Source organism: Hermetia illucens, chromosome 1 (genome assembly GCF_905115235.1).
Source record: "Hermetia illucens chromosome 1, iHerIll2.2.curated.20191125, whole genome shotgun sequence".
Classification (NCBI taxonomy): domain Eukaryota; kingdom Metazoa; phylum Arthropoda; class Insecta; order Diptera; family Stratiomyidae; genus Hermetia; species Hermetia illucens.
This window is the reverse complement of record NC_051849.1, coordinates 153276582-153300010: the sequence shown is the minus strand read 5'-3', so window position 1 is coordinate 153300010 and position 23429 is coordinate 153276582. Positions and strand designations below refer to the sequence as shown.

The following is a 23429-nucleotide window of genomic DNA, read 5'->3' as shown; positions in this document are numbered from 1 at the left end:
CGGCTATTTCGCGTCGAATGTTGTTTTTGAGTTGAGCTCGAGTCCTTGGATTGTTTATGTATACCTTGGATTTGAGATAGCCCCACAGAAAAAAAGTCTGGTGGCGTCAAATCTGGTGATCTCGATAGCCATGGAAAATCACCATTTTTGAATATCAACTTTCCGGGGAGCAATGTGTTCCAAAAATCGATTGTAGCGCGTGAAGTGTGGCAAGTTGCTTCGTCCGGCTGAAACCAGAAGCCTACCATGTCATTTTCTTCGATGATTGCCATGACAAAATCACGAATCATGGCTGTTCTTCAATTAATTGAGGATTTTCGGGAGCGTAGAAGCGACAGTTTTGCTTATTTACGCCTCCATATAGCTGAAGATGGGCCTCGTCTGACATGATGATTTTTCGTCAAAAGTCTGGTTCATTGCGAACAATTTCGACGGCCCATTTGGCATAATCAAGGGGTTTCGGATAATCAGCTGGATTTAGTTTTTGTGCCAATTGAATTTTGTATGCGAACATTTTTAACTCGATACGAATTATGCGCCTGAGTGTGGTTTTTGCAATGCCTAACTCCTGGGAACGGCGATAACTCGATGTTCTCGGAATCTCCTCAATACTGGCTCGTACGGCTTAAATGTTTTCATGGGAACGTCTTGTACGTTGCCTGGATGCGTGACTGATATTGCTGAGACTACCGTGGTTAATAAATTTTTCGTATAAACGCTGCAAAGTGCTTTTAGATGGAGCACTTTTCACTTTATTTTTTTTTACGAAATGCCCGTTAAGTTACCAGTTATTTTGAATGTAAAGTTGAATTATTTCAGCGCGTTCTTTTGGAGTGTACTACTCCATGCTATAAATTGTCCTGGACTGACGCTTCAAACGCGGTATATCATTAATCAATCTGACATTCCTGCCAAAAGTTACAGGGTTGCCAGATGGGCCCATATTAAATGCCCTACCCTGTATGATTTTGATATCATATCTGGATCAGGCTTCGAGGGAAAAAATGCGCAAATCGTTATTCCGTTGCCGTTGCCGCGTTCATCGTTGTATATCCAATCCGGTTGGAAATGCAAATATTCCAGCACCCATATCAAATTCAAGTTTTTCTGTATGTTTTTATATAGGAGTAGCACACGACCCTCAATACGTCTCATGAGAATGATCCTGCAGAAAACACATTTTCAACTTACATGACAAACACATCATTCCCCGAGGTTATATTCAAGTCACGAGAGGCGACATAAAGCTCGGAACGCTAAATCTTAGCAGAGTATGTCTACTAAAACGAACCTCCGCTTCAAAGTTAAAAAGTGTCTCCTGTACCATCGAAAAACTCGATCCGAAAAAGCACTGATAAACGACGGGTCGAAACAACGGTGGCTTGATACGCTGGATAGCATTTTGAAAGTCTTGCGACTGCATCCAGATAAGGCAAATGACAGAATAACATGATGCAACCGGAATTCATGCCTGTCCAATTCGTACATGGATCAATCAATATCTTACTTAGAAATTGGCTACTTACTTTCAATAAAACTGAAGTAAAAAGTATCTACCGTCCAATCAGATTAGATTACTAGACAACAAGGTACTTTTGAACAACTAATTCCTGGCAGTCACACTTACGAAGTCCCCACAACACGGATGACTAATTTAGGTAATAAAAGCGCCCTTGAAATGTAAAAGGATTCCAAGGATGTATTTGCTAACACAACCAATAACAAAGTTTTTCGTATGCATTAACGCGTCGTCGGTATATCAGCCACTTCGGAAGCGGTGCTGTTTTTCGACGCTAGATGGGATGTTTTCACCCCCAGTAGCTGCACCATAATCCTTGTCAAAGGCCGAGAGCAGAGGTGTGGCCCTGTACGACTGAGGATTATTCCCATCGTTCACTGGTGACTTCAAGAGCGCAACGATCCTGGCAGTTTTCCAGAAAGCAGGGAAATAACCTTCCCCTATGTAACACTGGTACAAACATTGGACATGAGATGGGACGACTTTCTAGACGGTTTTGCATGCCTCGCCAGTCATTCCATCCCAGCCAGGTGACTTCCGAGACTCGAGCGTCATCATGCCTTCCTAGTTTTGAGAACACTGCAGTGGAAAAATTTCTTTCTTTCCTTTTACGTAATCGTCAGTAAACACCGAAGGCTCGGACCTCGGAAACAGCTCACTTACTCATTTTATTGAACATATTTTGGTCAATATCAACAAGGGGATTAAGTTTGCGTACGCTCCTTAGCATCTTTTCCTCAGGCAACGACGGTCCCTCCGCTTAATGCGTCCAAGTGACATGTTTCCTAGTCCTCCGTTCAGGCTTTTTCGGGGTATCCACTTATTAAACAACTCAACTTTCTCATTCACTGACGGCAAGTGCCAGTTCAGCCACACCTGGGATGATTAAACTTAAGTTGTTCCTAGCTGATGAGATCTTCAGGCGATCTATCGGAGTAAGGAACCCCGGAAAAATAGAGCAGCTTTCCTTGTTGGTATTGGCGGGGAGTGCCTGAGAGCACCAGAAAAGGTGGAATATAAAGTAAAGTTTGTTTTGCTAAAGTTAAGATATTCCAATCCGCTAAGCCAAACGATTAACCATATAGGGGCTGTCTTGAATTCTGTAAGAAGATCATCAGGACTGCCAAGAGGAGGTGCTCGTTGAATTTATATCAATCAATCGAAAACATCAGTGACACGGCAAGGCAAGGTAAGATTCTGCTCCAGGAACCGAAATCTGAGTCGTTTTTAAAGAGTTCCAAATGTGAAGGACTTCAACCTATGAGTCTCAACTTTTTTCTACTGAAAACCGTGAAATATATCTTAGATTTGCATTTTAGAGAGATCCTAAATTGATTTCCTTTAAGTATCCCTCAGCAGGCATACATAAGGAGGAATTACTGAGAAAGATCTTTACGGAGTTGTGGGACAATTGAGCCGGCGTAGCAGACAGCACTACAAAAAGTATAAGTTGCTATTTCCTATAAATCGCAGCGTAAATGACGAGGCTAACCAAAACATGCTGGCAAATAATGGATTGGAGAGCTACCTTATTTTAACTGGAAATGAAATGTAGATATGTGGACCAAGTAAGCTAGTATATCTCCCTGTATCCGCAAAACTAAATAGATTGTATCTTTTTCAGGAAACGCAACAGTTGAATGTTATCAGGAATTATAATGACTGAGGGAACCCAAAGTTGGCAACCACGTTTAAGAGCTTCTCAATTGCAGATCTCATCAGCAACTTAGATTTTTCATAAACAATCTTCTACAATTAACCATTCTACTGAGCGTTATACTCCATGCATTAACGCTTGTACGGACATGAGCATTTGCGCGCATTAGTGTCCTTGAGTCGAGCTTTTCCTTTGTATATAAGGCTTATGAGAGTCATTAACTTAATGATGATGATAAACTTGGCTTGAACTATATTCGGTACATTTTTAAAAACTGATAACCCAACTACTGAGATTTGCGTAGCCGCCAACATGTCGTGACAAAAGCACCTTCTAAAGGTGCCTTTTGTTTACCTAAATATGTACCTCAAGGCTAAAACACACACCGAACCCAATTTAACTTAAAAACTTTTTTTGCTTCCACGCCGCACCTGTAAATTTCCATCACTGCATAAAAATTAGGGCGAAACTTAATGGACACTTTAATCTTTTAAATGAGCAACTAGCTCGGAAGCAGTTCATTTGCCCCTTCTCTATGAATGGCCGATTCCTGTAGAAAGTGCGGCAATTAAGGTCATGAATCAACTGGCAGAGCTATGAGCATAGGATGTTATGTTGAATATTAAGAGCTATTGTAAACTTCAGTGTACTAAGGAGGTATTATATTTTGCGAGAACAAAGGAACAGTGCAGGAAGTGCTTACAGTCTACTGTGAAAGGATGCCAGTTCTCACCTAGTTCAGCGTCTAGTGTAAAGTTGGAAAAATCTTTTCTAAAGTTGGGTTAAATTTTGCGTCAATACACGCACTAAATCATTGGAGTGATGTGTGACGAGATCAGCATTCTAAGCCAAGCAAAAGTGAAGGTGACTATATCGACATTCTTGCACCAATGTGAAAAACATCTTTAATTTTTCAAATCATTGTAATAATCTCTTCTGTATTCTGAATAGTGCTACCACATTTTCATTAACAGATCTATTTATCTCAACGGTTTCTCCCCGGTTGGCTGATATAGTGGTTTCAATGATTACTCTAGTCACGAAAGGTCACCGTCGCTTCGTGTAGTGTTTTCATGACAGCATGTCAAGCCTGTTAATGAATACTTAACTTGAAAAATGGAAGGATTAAACACGGTCAAGGGAATATGTCCATCGCATTGCACGTCTAGGACTTATACATCGCCCGGCTGAAGGGATGTAACGTACATTTTATTCACGTCCGCCTACGCTGGCTGGAGTGGCTCATTCTTTAGCACAGCTTCTCCGATTTGTAACAGGTCACTTAAGGACGTTGACATCGTGCAGACATTATAATATGAATGTGTATGCATGGAGCAGTAAGAGGAGTTTTTTTTGCGTCCTAGCTAGATTTTTTCTCATTTTAGACTCGCTTGAGGATTCAAAACCAAATAATTTTCGCATTTGAAAAAGATTCATTTCCAGGATAGCATTGGGAACGGATGGAATACGACTGAATATGATGTTTTCGAGTTTACTTAAATCTCCAGGAGTGTTAGATGATGTATGAGAGTATGTTATCTGCATGAATTTTTCACCCCGGGATTAGTATGTGCTTTCGAATGCATATCACAATGAATATCGATTCACGCACTCATGTGGAAAACGGGGGACTCAAGCGAGAATTTAACTTTTATGAAACGTGAGTGATATTCTAGAAGCTATGAATATATTTTTATGACATAATTTTCACTTCGTTGGCCATAAATGTATGCACGTCGGAGCGTGGAGAGCTCTATGCTGAGGGTAATGTGTTTTTACCTCATAATATCTTTAATGCATGCCAAGTTAAATGATGGAAAAGACAATATTTACCATATATACTTACATAGACAGATTCTGAAAGGATAGTGTATTTAAGAATGTTTAAATGTTGACAAGAGTTGATAGAATTTAAAGAAAAACCTTTAATAGTTTGATGATACCTTTGATTCCATCGAATTCTGTACATATGATGGAGCAAAAGACCTAGTTTTCACAATAAAAATGTGCCCTTACTATTATCAAATAGAGGGGTTAAAGATATAAAATTAACCCGAACGGGCAGGACATTACAATTAATGAATGAAACTGTCTAGGAAGGTGTTAGTTCAAAAAACTCTCTATCAATCTTCTCCGCGAGAAGAACTCGAATATAATGTTCAACACCGTTTCATTTCTCTTTGACATGTTTTCCAAAGAAAGCTCCCCACAAAATAGAAGTATCGGACTATGTGAAGTGGATGCTTGACATTCATACCAGTGGATGCACCCAGTTGCGCCATGTGCTTCTAGGGCGACCAACTTATCGTCCACTCTAGGCTAGTTGATTCTATTGCAGCAGTGTGCTTTATTCATTGCCACTTCCGTATGCCGATGTAGCCCTTCGGTGGCTGCCGTCGTCAGCAGAGACAGAGCTACCAAAATAGATAATTGATTAACGCGCTATATATTTCGAAAGATGATGCAGATAGCGAAAATGCGAAGGCCCATCAGACGGAGATCTTTGAATTTGTAGGTTTTTATGTTCACTAAGGTTGTCTCGGTCTCCAAATCCAGAGCTACTTGGTCATAGATAAAAAAAGGAATAATATCGGCGAGAGAATGCAACCTTGTCGATATTGGCTCAGAAATTTTATCTCGATGCAACACGTGAGATTTTGCAGCAACATATATTACTCTGATAATACCTATTAATTTCCTCGAAATGCTTCTGCCGCATACAGCATTCCCGATGAACTTGCTATTGTTGGTAACAAAAGCCCTTTTAGAAATCGATGAAGAGCAGATCAAGCAGTAATCTGATTTCTGCATACTGCTCCAAAATTATCCGGAGGATGTTGATGTGGTCAGAGTAGGAGAATCCGGAGCAAGAACCAGCCTGCTCTCTGCCGACTAAGCTTTCCAGGTGTTTTTAACGCGTACCAAGATAATTTTAGCTATTAATGTCCCCTTTAAAAATCCTTAGATCATCAGTGAGGTCAAAGGATAGTATAGTGGGCGAAATGTCAATTGATATATGATGGTGCATATAACCTGGAAAACGCCTGCTAAACCAACACCAACAGCTCTACGACGACCGATACTACCGTTAAACCCCCAGGAACATCATCATTATCTCCACCTCCACGTGTTGATCGCTGAGAGTTCTTCCCTAATAAGAAACTGTAGACGGAGAAGAATGAACGATACAAATTCTACCAACTGGTCCTCCAAGTTGGGGGTTGAGTAAGGTTGACTACCCTACCCGGGAAGCAAAGTTTACGGAGCCATCAAAGGAGCGACAACGGAGCTTGTATTCAGGCGATACGTTAAAACAGTAGATGAAAATAGACTGCGGATTATTCAACTAGCAGTGTCAAATGCAATTGTTGTTTAAAGTGTCTAGTTTGCGCGGAAAGCGGTCCACAGACAAATATGGTTTTTTCCAGACGGGACTTCTTTCAACCTAATAGATCAAGTACTAATGCTAATCGAATCCTTCAACTTTTCAGCCTTGACGAATGTCAGAACATATAGAGGGCCAATATAGTCCCGGATTATTATCTCATTGGCATGGTGCTGTGAGCTCGAATAACAACACTACGTCATCCATAATAGAGTCCCCATAACACCAATAAAGGAGAAATGGATGCCTGCAGCTAACGGAGGATCTGGAGATGAAGGATCGACAAATTATCTTCAAAACCATTGGTGCGGTCACGAACATACTTGGCCCTAGCCTAAAAGTGGGTACGACTGGTTCAACGATAAATATAAGTTAGTAATTGGACGGAAGAATGCTGTATACCTGACATTGCTGTAATCTCAAAGAACGCGGCCACATCGAGAGACCTACCATGAACTCTATGCTCATCAAGTTGGTTGTTGCGTAGTTGATGGTGATGATAATATCATCCTCTTCCCGCTCTCTGGGAAAGATCCCATATTCTTAGAATTCCGCACGGCCGAGATGATTTATCTTCTAATTGAAGAGAATTCCGTATCCGTAGGTTACCGTGACTAGCGATTTCATCCACAAGAGGCGAAACTTTCTCGGATATCGATATGAAGGGCATTTCTAGGCATAGGATATCGTACAGTGGCTGCATCATGGTTTGGTATTATCTGAGAATGGGTCACTGAAAGAAGTGATCAATTTCTAGTCCCAACACTCCCCCCATTTACAATCGCCGTCGAAACTAACACCCACGTGGCCATATTTTATAAAAAAAATGTAGACTTTTTAAATCACTCTAAAATGGTGTTACTGCATGCATGGGAATTCGCAGTTCCAATCTTCCCTCGGAATTTGGTTTAACCGTTCCCAAGAAAAGTGTGTTTGGCAGACGACCAGACACGCAGATGGTGAACTGATTTTAATAAGGTTTTATGCGGATACCATATATTTCACAAAAGATTGAACAGGAGACATATGTGTATAAACATTTGTTTATAATTGGGAATGTTTAGCCTCTCGATGACTTCCTTAATCGATGCATCACACGGTTGACAGCCAGCTAACAGTTCTTTACAACCAACTTCGCCTGAAATTATTACTTTCTGCTTCCTTGGCCAGCGCAATGACGAATTCTTTTCAGTAAAGCTGCATACTTCGCTATACTTTGCGATCACGAAGAAATGAGATTTGCGATTACTATTTGAAAGTTAATGACGATTTGAGTGCTAATCAAAAAGTTCCGGAAGTTTATATAAATCGATTTTTAATAATCTACAAATTACTACAAAACTCTATTCCTTTCAAAGTACTATATTTTGGTTGGAGACATTTCGACTGCAGGAAGGTCTTTGTTCTGGAATGTTCTCCAGTTTTTGCAATAATTTTTTAGTGGCCTCAATTTTTTCATGAGCATTTTCACTTTTGGAAGAAGAAAGAAGTCAATTGGGGCTGATCTGATGTGTAGAGAGGCTGGGAAACGGCTGTCACTGCATTTTGCACTTTTTCAGCAAAATTAGCAAATGGGGAGCGAAGAATACACCGGGGCGTTATCGTGGTGCAGCATTTAGTTCCAGCTTGCCATATTTCCCACCATTGTGGATCCAGAATATTGGCGTTTGGTGAAAGTCCCCAAGTCTTACCTATCGCAGTCCTGCAGCACAAGAACAATTTGGATAATTTCTGGTATTGTTCCTAGATATGGTGCTTCCACGTTAACTTGGAGTCGAAATGTACTCCTAAATATTTGGCTGCTAGCTCCAGCTAGATTTTTGCTCTGTTAAGGTGGGTAGCGTGTTGCTGCCCCACCCGACGTTCCTAGTGAGTTCATTATGGAGGTGCCAACAGTCAATTAGATTCAGTGTTGCATTCAAGCGGTCACATATGCAAACTTGCCTATAATTATTAGGCTAGATTGTCCGCAAATGCTTGTGCGAAGAACTTTGGGTCTTCCAAGAGCCATAGCAAGGTGTCCATAACAGAGAAGAGAGAACCTCTTCCTGTGGACAACCTCTAAGACATCCTGCCTCAATAGACTTCTGCCCGATCAATGTGTGTCTGGAGAGCTGAGTGGTTAAAGCACAAGGCTATCGTACGGAAGGTCGCTGTTCAAAACTCACTGGTTGTAGTGGAATTTGTATCGCGATTTGACGTCGGATACCAGTCGACCCAGCTGTGCAGAAGTAAATCTCCTTAGAAAAATCTGTAATCCAGGGTGAACGCTAAATGCAACCAATTGAGTTGATGTTGCACTGTATTTAAGCCGCACTCCTCCAAATACCTTCCCTACCTCTGGAGGTAACCATAGTGTATTGCAGCGATGGGATTTTGTTGCAAAGTTGACTGCTTATCTATTACCCGTGCGAAGAAAATGGAGGCGCTAATATATTTTCTAATAAGGTTACAGAAGACCTCAGACAAACAAAGACAGTACCAGATATGATTGAGAGACGCTCAATAATATCCTTCCTTGACCTTGGTCGCTTTGGTCGCTATGTCGGCAATCATCACGGATGAAAAGCCTAGGCGACGTATGGTTTGGACGAATCAACTAAGTGAATTTGTCGTCTGTGCCCATTAAAATATCACGGAATTCTGCAAGGGACACGGCTGAGAGTGGTGGTGAAAAATAATCGAGTTAGCCTTGCAACTAGGGATCAAATCTTCCGACAAGTTTCACTTGAGCTCAGTATGGAGTCATTAACAAATAGGACGGACCGAAGGAGCAACTCGAATACTCCACTTATAAGGCACTCTATAAACCCAATTGTCAGGAGAAGTTTAGTAACTGGAGATGTCGACCCAATTCATGCCAAGGGTTCGATTGAATTGCTTCCCAGTACTAGGTCAAAGATCCCAAAACTAAAGTTTACTTTGTCAACTAACAACATGATTACTGCCGTTGATAACATTTTTGCTGACAGATTCTTAGCTGAGGTTACTTTGCGGCGGCCACGGTTATTCGTCTTCACATTCAACATCTTGAAGTGAATGCGTTAGAAGACTTTACCGTTCTGTATGTTTCGACTCAACAAGAACCGAAAAATTGAGAAAGGAGGTGGTTCACAGACAAGCGCATCTTAGAACTGCACTGCCAAAAGTACATCGATGTGTTACTGTCATAGTTTTCACCAAAGAGATAACATCCCCAAGGAACAGGGGGCCTCTTGCCTTTCAACAAGTGTCGACTTGTCTTTCCACGCTCTCTGCGCCAACATCTTGACGTTCATAGATTCATAGCTCAGAAGCAAAAGGCTCCAGAAGCTGTATAATAGTATAGTAACTGTATGACGAAATACCTCGACAGCCTACAGCCTCGACAGCTTTTATTATTTTACGAGGCAGTAGCCTCACTTCAGGATGTTTCGCTCCCAACAAACAAATATAAAAAGTACATCCTTCATAACTCCTCAATTACTCTAGTTGTAGATTATGTAATTGTGAAGAGGAGACCAACCAGCACATAATACCTACGTGTTGAAGAGCTGAGAAGTACCGACGACACTAGCCATCGTAGTTCCGCCTGCAAGATTTTCTACCAAAATCTTACGTTGAATTATAATTTATTGGTAAATTATCATCCCCATTATAAGTATTCTCCGCAAATGAACTCTGTTGAAAAACAACAAGTACAGATCCGGAACTACGGTCACTTGGCGGACGATACGAAGTACGAGTCTATAGAAGATTAAAGTAGTTATAATTTCAGCGACGTGATTAATCCCGTCATATTTACATAAAGCACTAAAGACCCTCGACTATTTATGCTTATGCATCCTTACAAACTGCAGTTTAGTCCCAAGTCCTGTCCGATAATAGTCTGCCCCAGTGGGCTCTACTCTAGATTTGCGCTGTTTTCTATTTAACATCTACATGTGTCTGTAGCTAAGAACTACCTTGTCACTGCTTGAAGAGTTTGTAACAATCGGAGATGTAGTAATACATTTTGCCATGGGCCATACAGACTTTGGCGAAATTTACCACGAAGGTCCGCCCACAAATATTGACGGTCCACTAAAGGGTTCAGACGGAAGTGAACACGTGAGTTAAAACAAAAACGAAACTAGAAAAAAAAACAAGTTGAAAAACGGAAGCTCGACGCTTTAGTTTCGTGTACCTTTCTTGTAAAAGTATTTGGCCGATGATTCCACTTATACATAGCTCGTAGTGTATATACGTAGATATTCAATTTGATATAGTACTCACATTTTATCTCATAGTTGGTAGTAATATGACGCGAAAGAGGCAACTTTGACCTACTACAACTTTGTTAATAATAGTAGGATTTTCACTAAACTTTCCACTATGATACTTTGCATTAAAACCTATATTACTGCAATTTTTGTGGTTAGAGCACAGGGCTGTCATACGGGACGTCGCGGTTCAAATCCCACTGGTGGCAGTGGGAATTGTATCGTGATTTGACGTCGGATACCAGTCGACTCAGCAGTGAATGAGTACCTGAGTCAAACCAGGACAATAATCTCGGGCGAGCGCAATGTTGACTACATTGCCTCCTATAGGGTGCTGTAATCCTGTAGTGTACCGTTACGGTCTTGAATGAAGTGCTCTGACACGCTTCAAGGACCTGATCGAATTGGATTGTTGCCCCAACGATTATTATTAATGTGTGGGTCATTCTCCACTCTAGCATGTGAAGAATCAACTGATTAATAGCGGATCGATTCCATGCTGCCTTGCTGCATTACAAATCGCCGCGAATGAGGTATCATTTAAGGTGCTTGATGTCTATGAATGCATCTAAGGCGTATTTTTTATCGGACATCGCCTTCTAAATTTTTGCCGTTAGCTCATGGAGTACTGTCTCCGTTGTTTGCCTTTCTGGTAGACATGTTGCGTATACTGAAGTGGCCACCTATATATCCCTTATGAATCCTTTCCAGTCCTTTTAGCAGAAAGGAAGCTAAATTGCTCTGTCACTGTGATGCTGCTCTGCTCTATTGCTATAGCAGGAATAATGCCACAGACTTGTATCTATGGAACGAGTTAAATGCCCATTTGATTCGTTCAAATGGTACTACTTTATATGCCAGAGTCCAACCTTTCGGTTGACGGCACCTATCGGCTCCGGGATGAGATTTTGTATGTTGCCTGAGAAGTGCACTTCCAAGCAAATAGTTTACCGTTTCTTCATCGCTTTTGTGTGCCTCCTGCTCTGTAACCGTAGATAACCCAGCTGCTGGCTTTGACAAGGATCCGCTTCAGCTTTGAAGTTGCCTCAGGAGAGTCTCTTCGCAAAAGAGTCCCCATGATGATCTTTTAGCCGACCTCATGCTCTTCTTTAGACCTTTTGGGGCTCTTTGTACCGTTTCCAGCGGCTGTATCAAACTTTAGAGTTCGGTTGAGGAGCACTCTTGTCGTTCTCCTCTGTTTCTTCAAATCCGAGTTCCGCCACGGTCTTTTGCCCGTCTTTGGGGTCTTAAGCGGACAGCTATCTTCGAAATTTTCTCTCGTGCTAGTTGTGATCATCTGGGTTGTTTTCTCAATTCCCCCAACGGATTTGATATGTTTCTTAGGGATCGTAGCTCGGGCGGTCAGTTTTGTTTTGTACGTCGCCCAATCTGTCTTACGTGGATTTCGAAATGAAATGGGTGACGGTCGATCTATGCGCATTATAAAATCAATACGCCTGTGATCTGGAAGCGTTATGTCGTTTGATACTATCCACTCTTCGACAAGAGCCGCAATGTCGATGACCTATTGCCTGATCAAGTTGAAAAAAGTGAGTTCATTACCCAAATTGAGAGTAGTCTCGATCCTCTCGCGTTGATTATGGAACTTCCCCAGCATATATAGTGGACGTTAACATCATATCCTGTCACTATCCCCATGGTTTTACTTTTGGCACATTAGTTAGCTCTGATGACTGCACTGGAAACTTCGTCCTACCCTTATGACTAGGAAGAAGTTCCCAGTGCATTCATCAGAGCACCATAGAATCATCTAATCTCCCGCCATAGAATCTCTTTAACTTCCTTCGATTCGAACGATCAAAGTCATTTACTTTGACAACATGACCATGGTCAGTTGAAACTGCTGGGTATCCTGAACAATTATCGTCTGCGGTTGATATTCGGACTTTTTTGAATCTTTTAATTCAGAGTCCTGACACTTTGAACAATTCAAACATTCATCCTCGAAAGCTATTTGACACATATGGAAAGTTTCGATTAACGTTTTCCTCAATTTCGGAGAAATCACCAAGCCTGAAAAAATCTTTTCACTGAAACAGCTGTTACTCAATTTCAGATCCTTATCAACAATAATAGTGATTTAATTGTTGGGGACCCTGGACCTGGAAGCGACTATGCATGCGTCTGTGTCCTTCTTGGAACAATTAGACGTTCCTTTGCCATTCATACTGACATGATTTTCCTTTTCTTCTTTGAACTGGATATGGAGCTGGCAGATCCTAAGTTACATTTTACAAAAGGAATACTCAAGTTGAAACCCGATGAAGGATAATTGCTAATTCACTATGCTAGCCGAAACTGTTTATAGCACTGGTCCACTAATAATAATGAGAATAAGGAGCTATCGTTCACTACCCGAAAGAATCTTAATTGGGTATAAGTACAGTTTGATATATCATTCACCTTCTTTAAAGTGTTAAACAGGATATGGTACTACTATCGATTTAAAAATAAGTAAGAACAGCGCTTATCGTTTTTGCAATTTGACTCTTAATCAATTTTCTAGGGAAACATGACTACTACTAGTTACGCGGAAGTGATTATAAGAAGTGACACGTTCTGATTGCTTTGATTATTAAATCAAGGGATATCTGCTTGCTTGATAATCAGATCTATGCGGTTTGCGTAGCAGTAATATCTCCGAACCAGTCAGCTCAAACCAAATCAGTCGAAATAATCCGATAATATTAGTAATAAGTTTTACGCAATACTAATTCCCAGACTATATTTACCTTTAGTAGATTAGTTTCGAGTATTCATTCCATTTACAGAAGGCGTGACGCTTGTAACCTATATCCGCTCACCAATTTCTACACTTATCGAAATCCCAGAAATGAATACTAATCGAAGAGTGACTAAAATCTTTAACAAGTGTCATTGTACTGACAATTAGAGCAAATAAATGGCATATAAATCACCCATTTATCAGCATATCGTTTCATATACGCTGCTTATCTGCGGGTTATCGAAATTCATAAGAACATTGTGTCATTTCCTCAATATCGACATATCAATGTGGCTATCGATCCTTCTGACCGGCAGGGGCTAAAATTTCCGGCTCCGCCGAAGAAAAAGAATCATTTTAGCTAGCGAGCTAGAGCATACTTCAGTCGACAGATGTAGCAGATTGAGGCATTTTATGGTAATCTTCAATTGGAAGTGTCGACGAGCTCCTAAAGGGTTGTGTCTATACCGCGCTCCGACTGTACCATATACGATTGTCGTAATATACCTAAAAGGTTCATAAGATATTAAATTGGTAGATTGAATCATTCAACGAGAATTTTTCATATGAGTTCCAATTGAGTTGGGGCTGTGTCGAAAATGCTGGCTGGGATATTGGACGGTTATGGGATTATCGATTTCCATTGCAGTATTTCTTTCGGATAGTAACAGCCGAAAGGTAGCAACATAAAGTTGACTATAAGACTTCAAGACATAAATAAAGGATAAAAAAATTCTGAGACACGTGAATTTATAGCAGCCTGGAAGAATATGGAGCATCCTTTTCAATGAAGGGAAGGATTCTCTTCAAGGAGAGTCATAAGGAGTTTCCGCTCATCGGAAAGTAAATCAGAAAAGAGTAGGAGTCCAACTATATTTACATTTTATTGGGGTTGACAGAGTGTTTGAGTGTTCAACGCGACGTGGTATTTGTGGTATTCACATTTTTGTTGCCAGAACTGGAATACTCGGTTCATCGAAATTGAAACGTATTTAACCACAGAAGATCTTATCGGTTTTGGATAATATTTAAGTATTTCAATTGAAAATTGCCTTTCTGGGTGTTATCTTTGATATCATTGACGGCAAATTGCCGAACAAATATACACTTGAATACTGAAAGGAAAGTCTTAATTGATATCTACAAACGCCTCTTCAGACGAATTTCTTTCAGACCAAATGAAGTTGTCAGAAGCAGTCTATTCGTAATCAGTACCAAATTTAGTCTAACAGTAATCTGTGTTTATTTTTCCTACCTGCGTAAAAACTTAATTAATAATATGCTGTTTGCATTAGCTCCCTTTTGTGTATACTTTTATAATTAAGACAATTTAATCAGATGATAGCGATTATCAAATTTTGTGCTCTGAATGTAACACATACACAGGCTTCACGTTTATAGATTTAACAAATTGGAGGAGTGACGTTGGCCAAGCCTCTTTCTGTAATGTTTGTTTTACTTTTCACACATAATGATAATTACTGGGCACGTTCAGGTACTTGACTATTACAAATTTGGAAACCAGTATGATCAGAGGGCAAAAAACAACTGTACGACTTGTAGGTCAATCTCTGAGTTTTCGGCCAGGATGGGTTTCTTCTTCTCTCACGACAGAACCGGGTGACGATCAATCTAGATATGGGCTGAAGTCAAGACCCAACGGCTCGCATCACAGCGTTTCAATGCAAAGTGTATGGAACCTTGCGAGAATGTACATCCCCGCAAACACTTTAAGCAGTAACGCGATGGATTTTAATTGCTGAGGAATTGAGGAGATGGTAAATAGAAGACAGTGCCCACTAAGCTAGACTGTTACCGGACAGGGCTCTTTGGACTATAGCACCGGTTGCAAGAATCTTCATCTATAATCCGATCCTTAAATCGAGCGTATATAGCGCTCTATGTAAATTTCTAATTTCTTACTGTTTTGAACAATGTTTCGATCAAACGGTACGGCTACATCGATTTGTACAATGTGTTGTTTACAAGAAGTACCCATAATCATCTGTTGACAGACTATAAGTCAATCTAAAGTACATAAAACAAGTCGGGAAACCGGAAGCTAGACGCTTCAGGTATGAAAGGTTTTGTGTATTTCTTTTATAAAGAGATTTGGGTGTGCATTTGTCCCATTAGCATGTAGCACGTAAAATATGCATATATTATGTGAAAATAGCCACTTTCAAGTGATATTGACATTCATAGTCTTGAATTTGCAGAGGAGCGCAGATTTGACCTAGTATAACTTTGTTAGTAATAGTGCGATTTTCGCCAAATTTGGCAGGATCATGACCTACATTGCTGCAAAATTTTGTGTTTCTAGGGTGAACTTAAGGGGGGTTTTCCTGTCAATTACTAAAAATTATAGTAGTAGTATTTCAGAGCCTAGGCACCATATAGTGGCAGCCTCCTGATTTCTTCCAGATTTTTCGGTTGGGTAGTTCCTGAGAATGGGTTCCTTAAAAAAATGACCACTTTCAACCCCCCGCACTCCCCACCTTTTCAGCAAAAGTCAAAATTAATACCGGCTTCGAAAATTACTAATCGAGGCCTTTAATTTGATACCCAACATGACTATATTTGATGAAAAAAAAATGTACACCCCCTTTTGCATGTATGGGAACCCCCCCCCCTTAAATTCGTCGTAAGAGGATGTAACTCACTATATGCGTGAGCGTTTACAGTTCCCACCTTTCTACCAAATTTGGTGTCAATCGCTATAACCGTCTCCGAGAAAAATGCGTGTGACGAAGTTGTTCGCTGTCATGATTTTACCTGATTTGCCTTTATGCCAACTCCCATGAGAGGCCCACCAAGAAAATGCATTCAATGTCGTTAAACACAAAATGATTGTGCTGAGTCTTAAGCCTCGGAGAAATGTTAGGGCGTTCACCTCAGACGACGCGGGATGACAGGCTCCGGTCCTGTCGAGAAGTCAGCAAGAGTTCTTGCGCATGAGTGGCGTCAGGACGTAAATAAATTAGTCCAAGCCAAACAAATTGACATTCTCACTGGACAGAGGTCAGGACGAAAACTGGTGGGAAAATGGTTTGGAGTGTAGGATAGCGAGTGTATAGTCGATTTTGCGGACACCCATGATCTTGTAATTATGAATACATGGTTCATCAAATGATTGTCTCATCTTCCAACATTTTCTAGTGGGAACAGTAAACCACAAACCGACTATATTCTCATAAGACACCGACATTTGACCGTCATCACTGACTGCAAAGCCGTTGCCTATGAGACCATCGCACTGCAACATCAGCCACAAGCTACTGATAAAATAGCGTGAGGAACACATTTCACTACCGTACTTTCACTTACACGTACGAGGAGCACCCCTTCAAAGTCTACATAAAATGAGAACTCCGCCGATGCCGGTCCCAAGCCCGGTTGTGGAAGGAGGAGGGATGGATAGCTTCAGTCTGAATGGCTGTACGCCACCGCAGCGTCTCACTGAGGAAGCTATCCCAACACCTGGCAGCTAGGGATAAAATGCACTACCAAAAATGAGAAGAAGAAGAAATTTGAGGTCCGGTACGGATAATCGGCGAGAGTCGTCTGACTTGTTGACTGGTTCGGGCTCTCGTAATGGACAGCACGGCGTCGAAACCGCTAGTCGTGGCGCGGTTCGACGTCTAGCCGCCACGACGACCAGGAGCACAGCTCTGCCTGCTGCAGCTGTTTCGCGATCACTTCAGCAGGTTCGCATAGGCAGCGGATGAAATGGATTGAAGAAATGAACCTCTTCATCATCCGCTCCTACTACGAAATAACGGCGGGGGCGGGTACAACATCTTACCGCCCCTTGTTGCACGAGAGATTCGTCGATCGTTTCCCACAATTCGCGCACGTGACTATGCAGCGAGTCGCAGACCAGTACCGCTTTATTACTCGCAGCGACACAATCCCGGCCACTATCAGGGAACGTGTTCGACTTGAGGTCATCGGGGAAACTGGTGACCGAGAGTCGATGGAGGCAGAGGCGACGGCATCAACACCACGCCGCACTGCAGGCGACAGGTTCAGTACTCGCCGAAGCACTCTTCTCCACCGTCCAGCTGAGATTTCCGTTGAGGTTCGGGACGAATTCCAAAGAGCGTGTATAGAATTCCCGGATATGGATCCTTTGCATAGACCATGTATTCCTAGGTTCTATGCATCTCCAGCAACTCCGGGAATTCTACCTCAAATCAATGATGAGATTGCATCTCGACTGTGTGCTGATATGTCGCTGCTGCAACTACGATCACTTGTGTATTGTGGTGCAGTTGCGGCTATCAGATTGCACGGTCAGAAGATTCGGTTTCGTGTTATTAATTTGAGTGACTAAAGAGATCCACCATGGAAAATTCAGATCAGCTCTGGCAATGCCAGCAGACGGGTGAGAAATAAAGTGCATAGTGTTTACTGGAACTATGCCATCCCCAGTGAGACACTCGTAGTTAAAATTCTGGACACACTAAAACAGAAACTTTCTGTCATATGCAGTCGGTTACGACGGTATGGTGAAAATCATTCCAGACGTGTCCAGAATGCAACATACGCGAGGAACCAGCGGAGTTTTGTCAGATCTCTCAACGAATCCCAACAGAGCGTCCAGACAATACAGTTCTCGGTGACGGAAGCGAAAGAGTATTGGGGTGGACTTTGGGGGTTACCCGCCCAGCATGCTAAGTGGATCACCGCCGAAGGCACCCGCCATGCCAATACGCCTGGCATGAATTTCGTGGATGTTACCGAAGAGGAAGTTCGACGAGCCATAAACAGCTCGAAGAACTGGTGGGGCCCAGGTCTGGATCGGGTGCAGAATTTCTGGTATAAGAAATTTACCAGCGTACACAGTCGGTTAGCACGTAGTATAAATGAGGTCATGAGTCGGCCGGAGGAATTTCCACCCTTCCTCACTGCGGGGATTACCTACCTTATTCCCAAGAAGGACACGGTGCAGGACCCCGCAGACACAAGACCGATTACTTGCTTACCAACCCTCTACAAATTCGTCACGTCCATTATTAGTGGAAAGATCAATGCGCACCTCGAGACCAACAAAATTCTGTCCGAAGAGCAGAAGGGCTGCCGAGTTGGATCAAGGGGTTGCAAAGAGCAACTCATTATAGACTCGGTAGTTGTAGGACAAGCAACTAGAGGCCAAAGAAACCTCTTTAGTTGCTATATCGATTATGCCAAAGCTTTTGATAGCGTTCCGCATACCTGGCTAATCGATATCCTACATCTGTATCGCATTGATCCGAAACTAATAGTTTTTGGCGACAGTCATGGAAGGGTGGCATACCACCTTATCGGTGCGTACATCTGAGGGTGCTAATACCTCAGAGCCCATCCGTATACGGAGAGGCATCTTCCAGGAGGATTCGTTGAGTCCCCTTTGGTTTTGTATGGCATTGAACCCCCTTTCATGGCTACTGAATGAAGCTAGAAGGCATGGTTTTGCAATAAAGTATGGCCTACGTGCTAAGTGCGAACTGACACACTTGATGTACTTAGATGACATCAAGCTGTATGCTGGTACTGACAATCATCTTAGAAGTCTGTTGCGAATAATAGACATGTTCAACCGTGATATTCGGATGGAGTTTGGATTAGACAAGTGTAGAATCCAAGCCATCCGCAAAGGTCATCACGAGCCGCATGCCGGACATAGTATTGGTGACCTCCACATATAAGGGGAATTCTGCAAGGAACCGATGCTCGAGTTGGTGATCTGAAGGATGCTCTGCTGTCCGAATTCCTGCGGCGTGTAAAGCTGGTGCTGAAATCGCATCTCTCGGGGAAGAATAAAATAAGCGCGTTGAATGCTATTCCTTCACTGGCTTATGCATTCGGAATATTGCCATGGACGAAGACCGATCTGGAAAACGTCCAGCGGCGGATACGGACAACTATGTCCAAATTCCGAATACATCATCCAAAGTTTGCCGTGGAGCGGATGAACCTGTCTCGTCACATCGGAGTTAGGGGCGTGCGTAACGTGGTAGCACAACATCATCGCCAAGTCAATTCGCTGCGCGCTTGTTTTTACAGCAAGGAGCAGGCGAGTCCCTTACATGCGGCTGTCTGTAAGGCAGACTGTGGACTGATTCCACTTAACTTGAAGAATCGATCTTTCAATCCTCATGAGTGGGGTGAAGTCGGACCAAGAGCGAATCGATGAATGGAAGTCGAAGGCAATGCACGGTAAACACGTGAATTTTCTTTGGTAGCCATTTGTCGAACAAATGGCTGTGTGCTTGGGAGCTGTTTGCTCAGACGGAAGGGTTCACGTGTGCCATTCAGGACGGGGTGGTCGACACCCGAACTTATAAAAAGCTCATCAAGAAAGAAACGGGTGGAGAACGACCAGTGCAGAATGTGTGGTTCGGTGTTAGAGACATTGGACTATCTCATTTCTGGCTGTACTGTTATGGCGCCGGTGAAATACATCACCAGGCATAATGCTGTATGTAAGGTTATCCATCAAAACCTTGCATATAAGCATGGGCTGATCACGGGAACATGTCCGGTTTACCGATATGAGCCGCAAGCAGTGCTTAATAGTTCTGCTTACAGCATGTATTGAGACCGGCAAGTTCTGACTGATCTGACGTACTGTTAGTTGACAAGAGGGGTCGCTCCGCGTATATTATTGATGTTGCTACCCCCATAATAGCAACATCGAAAGGAAATACGTGGAGAAGAAGTGAACGATGAGCCATTGGCTCGGGGAAATCAAAGAAATTTCGTGTCTCGAGCGGGTGATTCTAGTTCCCATAATATTGTCAGCTACAGGTATTGTACCTAAATCCCTCACGGTTACCCTTGATGTCCTGGGACTTTCGCATAGTCTGGTTCAAACCATGCAGAAGTACACCATTCTGCACACGTGCTCTATGTTGCGGAGAGTTCTCGACGGTTTCTCCCATTAACCTACCACCGGCCACCACCACGAGCGTCCCTTTAGTTTTTAAGTAGGTAGGATCGTCCGAGCCTAAATGCTTGGCACTTAGTGCTAGTATTAGGTAAAATCCGGTATCCGCCGAGATTGTGATAACTCGGATAATAATCGTTGTCGCAACAATCCTATTGGAACCGGCCTTTGAAATGTGTTAGAGCACTTCGTTCAAGATCGTAATGGTACAGTACAGGATTACAGTACCCTTCAGGAGGCAATGTGATAAGCATTGCGCTCGCCCGAAATTATTACCCTGATTTGACTCAGGTACACATTCACAGCTGAATCGATTGGTATCCGACGTCGAATCACGATAAAAATACAACTGGCTCCAGCGAGATTTGAACCGCGACCTTCCGTACGATATCCTTGTGCTCTAACCACTCAGCTATCGGGACACGACAATAAGGTTTTGTTTCACACAAAACCTCAAAAACGGTCGATGCCTTACTCTCTCATTTAATGTAAATAGGAAGAATGCGATGACCCGTCAAACTGTAAACCTTGGGTTTGCTGGTATTTATCTGTAGTCTAACTCTGCATGCCTCTTTCCCCAAATACAAATCATCATTTCGAAGAAATATGACATGATCCAACGAATTCTTCTATTTCGTTTGAAAAAAGTAAAATGAGGATCGTTACCGATAACGAGAACCTTGTCAAGTGAAAAGCGTCATCATGTCATCGCTCTGATGATAGCGATTAGCTTCTTCGGAGTATCCTCTCTAGTAGAGTTCTTTCCCAAAATGCTCCAAATGATACTATCAGTGCAGGAGAATCCAGACAAGAAATCAACGTGCTTTCTGTGGATCAAACTTTCAGCGTGTTCCTTGATATGTTCGAAGAATATTTTCGTATTATCTTTGCGACCGCAGGAAGTACGCAAAAACCCTCACTCTCTGGTCAGAGCAATAGTAAATGTCCTTTTGTCACCGAGCCCATCACGTTGCTCTTTCCGAAACATATCACGGTATCAAAGCTTGAGCGCGTCACGTTCGCTATAATTCGCAGTAATTAATCGAGCCTTCAATTTCTTAGGTCCATCGATCTATTTCGTGATCCTGTTGGCAGCAAAGTTTGTTGCGATCTTTCCGAACGTGGCCGACGACGGGATAGCGGCTGAGGAATGAGGATTTTGAATAGCAGCCCAAGGCTCCTCATGCATATTCTCAGGTGTGCTATTGAGGCCATCTGCCATCCGATTGGAGACATTGCTCTCCAATTGGATTATGTTGTAACTGATAAGTTACAGGAAGAATCTGAGTTGACAACTATATCTTGTAAATATCTAACAAGACTTGTGTAGCCCCTTAAGCCACCTGTTCTGCTACAATAAATATTTGCCTCAATGGTTTTGACACAATTAAATTAAAATATCTAAAAAGTGTTTGGCAATTAAGATGGGGATTGGGAAAATATATACTGAAATATAAAGCAAAGTAATAACCAGAAATATTGAAATATTTGGAGGGTCTAAGAACAGCGGATGGGATTGTTCGATGGAACATGGGCGACATGAAAACACTTAGGTAGGTCTGCCTCCAAATTCGGAAGGGGGAAAGCCATATCGTTTTCACATGAATGTCACATTCGACTTTTTATTACTTTGCATGCATTAATTCCTGGTCTTTGGGACGATTCACCCTCCCCCGAAATTGCTGCGGTGAATCCCGCAAATGTAAATTAATATTAATTAAATTGTGGCGAGTGTGACGGTCGCACGCACTGAGTGCGACTTAACGTAACCTCCCCATGTCCTCTCAAATCCAATTAACTGGGGCCTCCCGCTCTGCCGTTCCGACATTAGTTGACGTCCTGCCCTTCTGCGGAATCCCAAGCAGAGGCGGTCCAATTTGAACGCGGTGCACGCGTACCAAAAAGGAATAAGCTGGCACACTTGAATGCGACCCGTGTACATGGTCAAATGAGTAATCCAAATTCTGTGACCAAATTGTCTCATTAGCGGGGACAGGCCGAGCTAATCTAATAAACCGCAACCGGCTCCAGTCCAAACCAAACAAGCGGCTTTCGAACGTTTGGCATCCGCCTCAGCCATGTGCAGCCTTCACCAGCCAAATTCGCCTGCAATTAACACAGATTTGTCACCAGGCACACTTGCGATGCTGACTTGCAAGCACCTGCGGAATTTCGAGAAGTTCCAGCCTGAATCACTGCGGATTCTTGCGAAGACAAAGATGTGCGAGGTCGGCGGAGAGGTGAAAAGCGTGAATCGCCAAGGAATTAGCATTGGCCATCAGACTGCATCGTCAAGAACGTTGACTTAATTCGCTGCGGTCGTTCTGATCGACGGGTCTGACGACCGCTCGGGTCAACCATTGCACGCTCGAGAAAGGGGGAAAGTGGCGACAGACCCAACTCCGCTCCTCCCCCTCGACTAGTCACTTCCGCTGCATGTTTTGACTAGAAAAAGTACAGAAACGTCAAAAGCAAACCTAATCCCGCCAGGGTTCCGTGGATTCCATTCCGGTTGTCTGCAGCATTCGGACGCATCGATTCCCTTGCAGAGTCGACGCCTCTGACTATTCGACCGGCATTAATATTTCAATGAAGATCCGCCGCAGTTAGCCGCCCGACGAAAATTTCATTTCACAAATAAATAAAAAACAGCTCTTGCACTCCACTGCACACACACTCACACCGGGGACACTACTTTTCTCTCAAAAGCGCCGAAACTACTTTCCCACAGCGAAAATCCACTAAAATGTTCAATACGAGCAAATATACCAACACCTTCGATCCGATTTGTTTGTAATCATCTTTAATGGCTCTCTCCAAGTCTATTTTGCCGCAAATTATGTCGCAAACTGTCCCGGGGAACGCGCTCGACGAGAAAAATTCGCGGAAAATCTACTTCACTGCCCCGAAATGTTATCCACCGACAGGGCGACAAGATAGCTGTCAGCCA

At 42.6% G+C, this 23429-nt stretch overlaps 1 protein-coding gene across 2 annotated transcripts in view; it reads right to left on the bottom strand.

Moving 5' to 3' along the window:
* LOC119650574 (cyclin-Y-like protein 1) overlaps positions 1-23429 on the bottom strand; it is a 44869-nt gene extending 21440 nt beyond the window's left edge. Inside the window, exon 1 of one of the 2 annotated variants that reach the window (XM_038053394.1) lies at positions 22957-23429. The gene's annotated coding sequence lies outside the window, so the exon portion shown is untranslated. The remainder of the gene's footprint in view (positions 1-22956) is intronic. The other variant, XM_038053403.1, reaches the window with a different exon arrangement.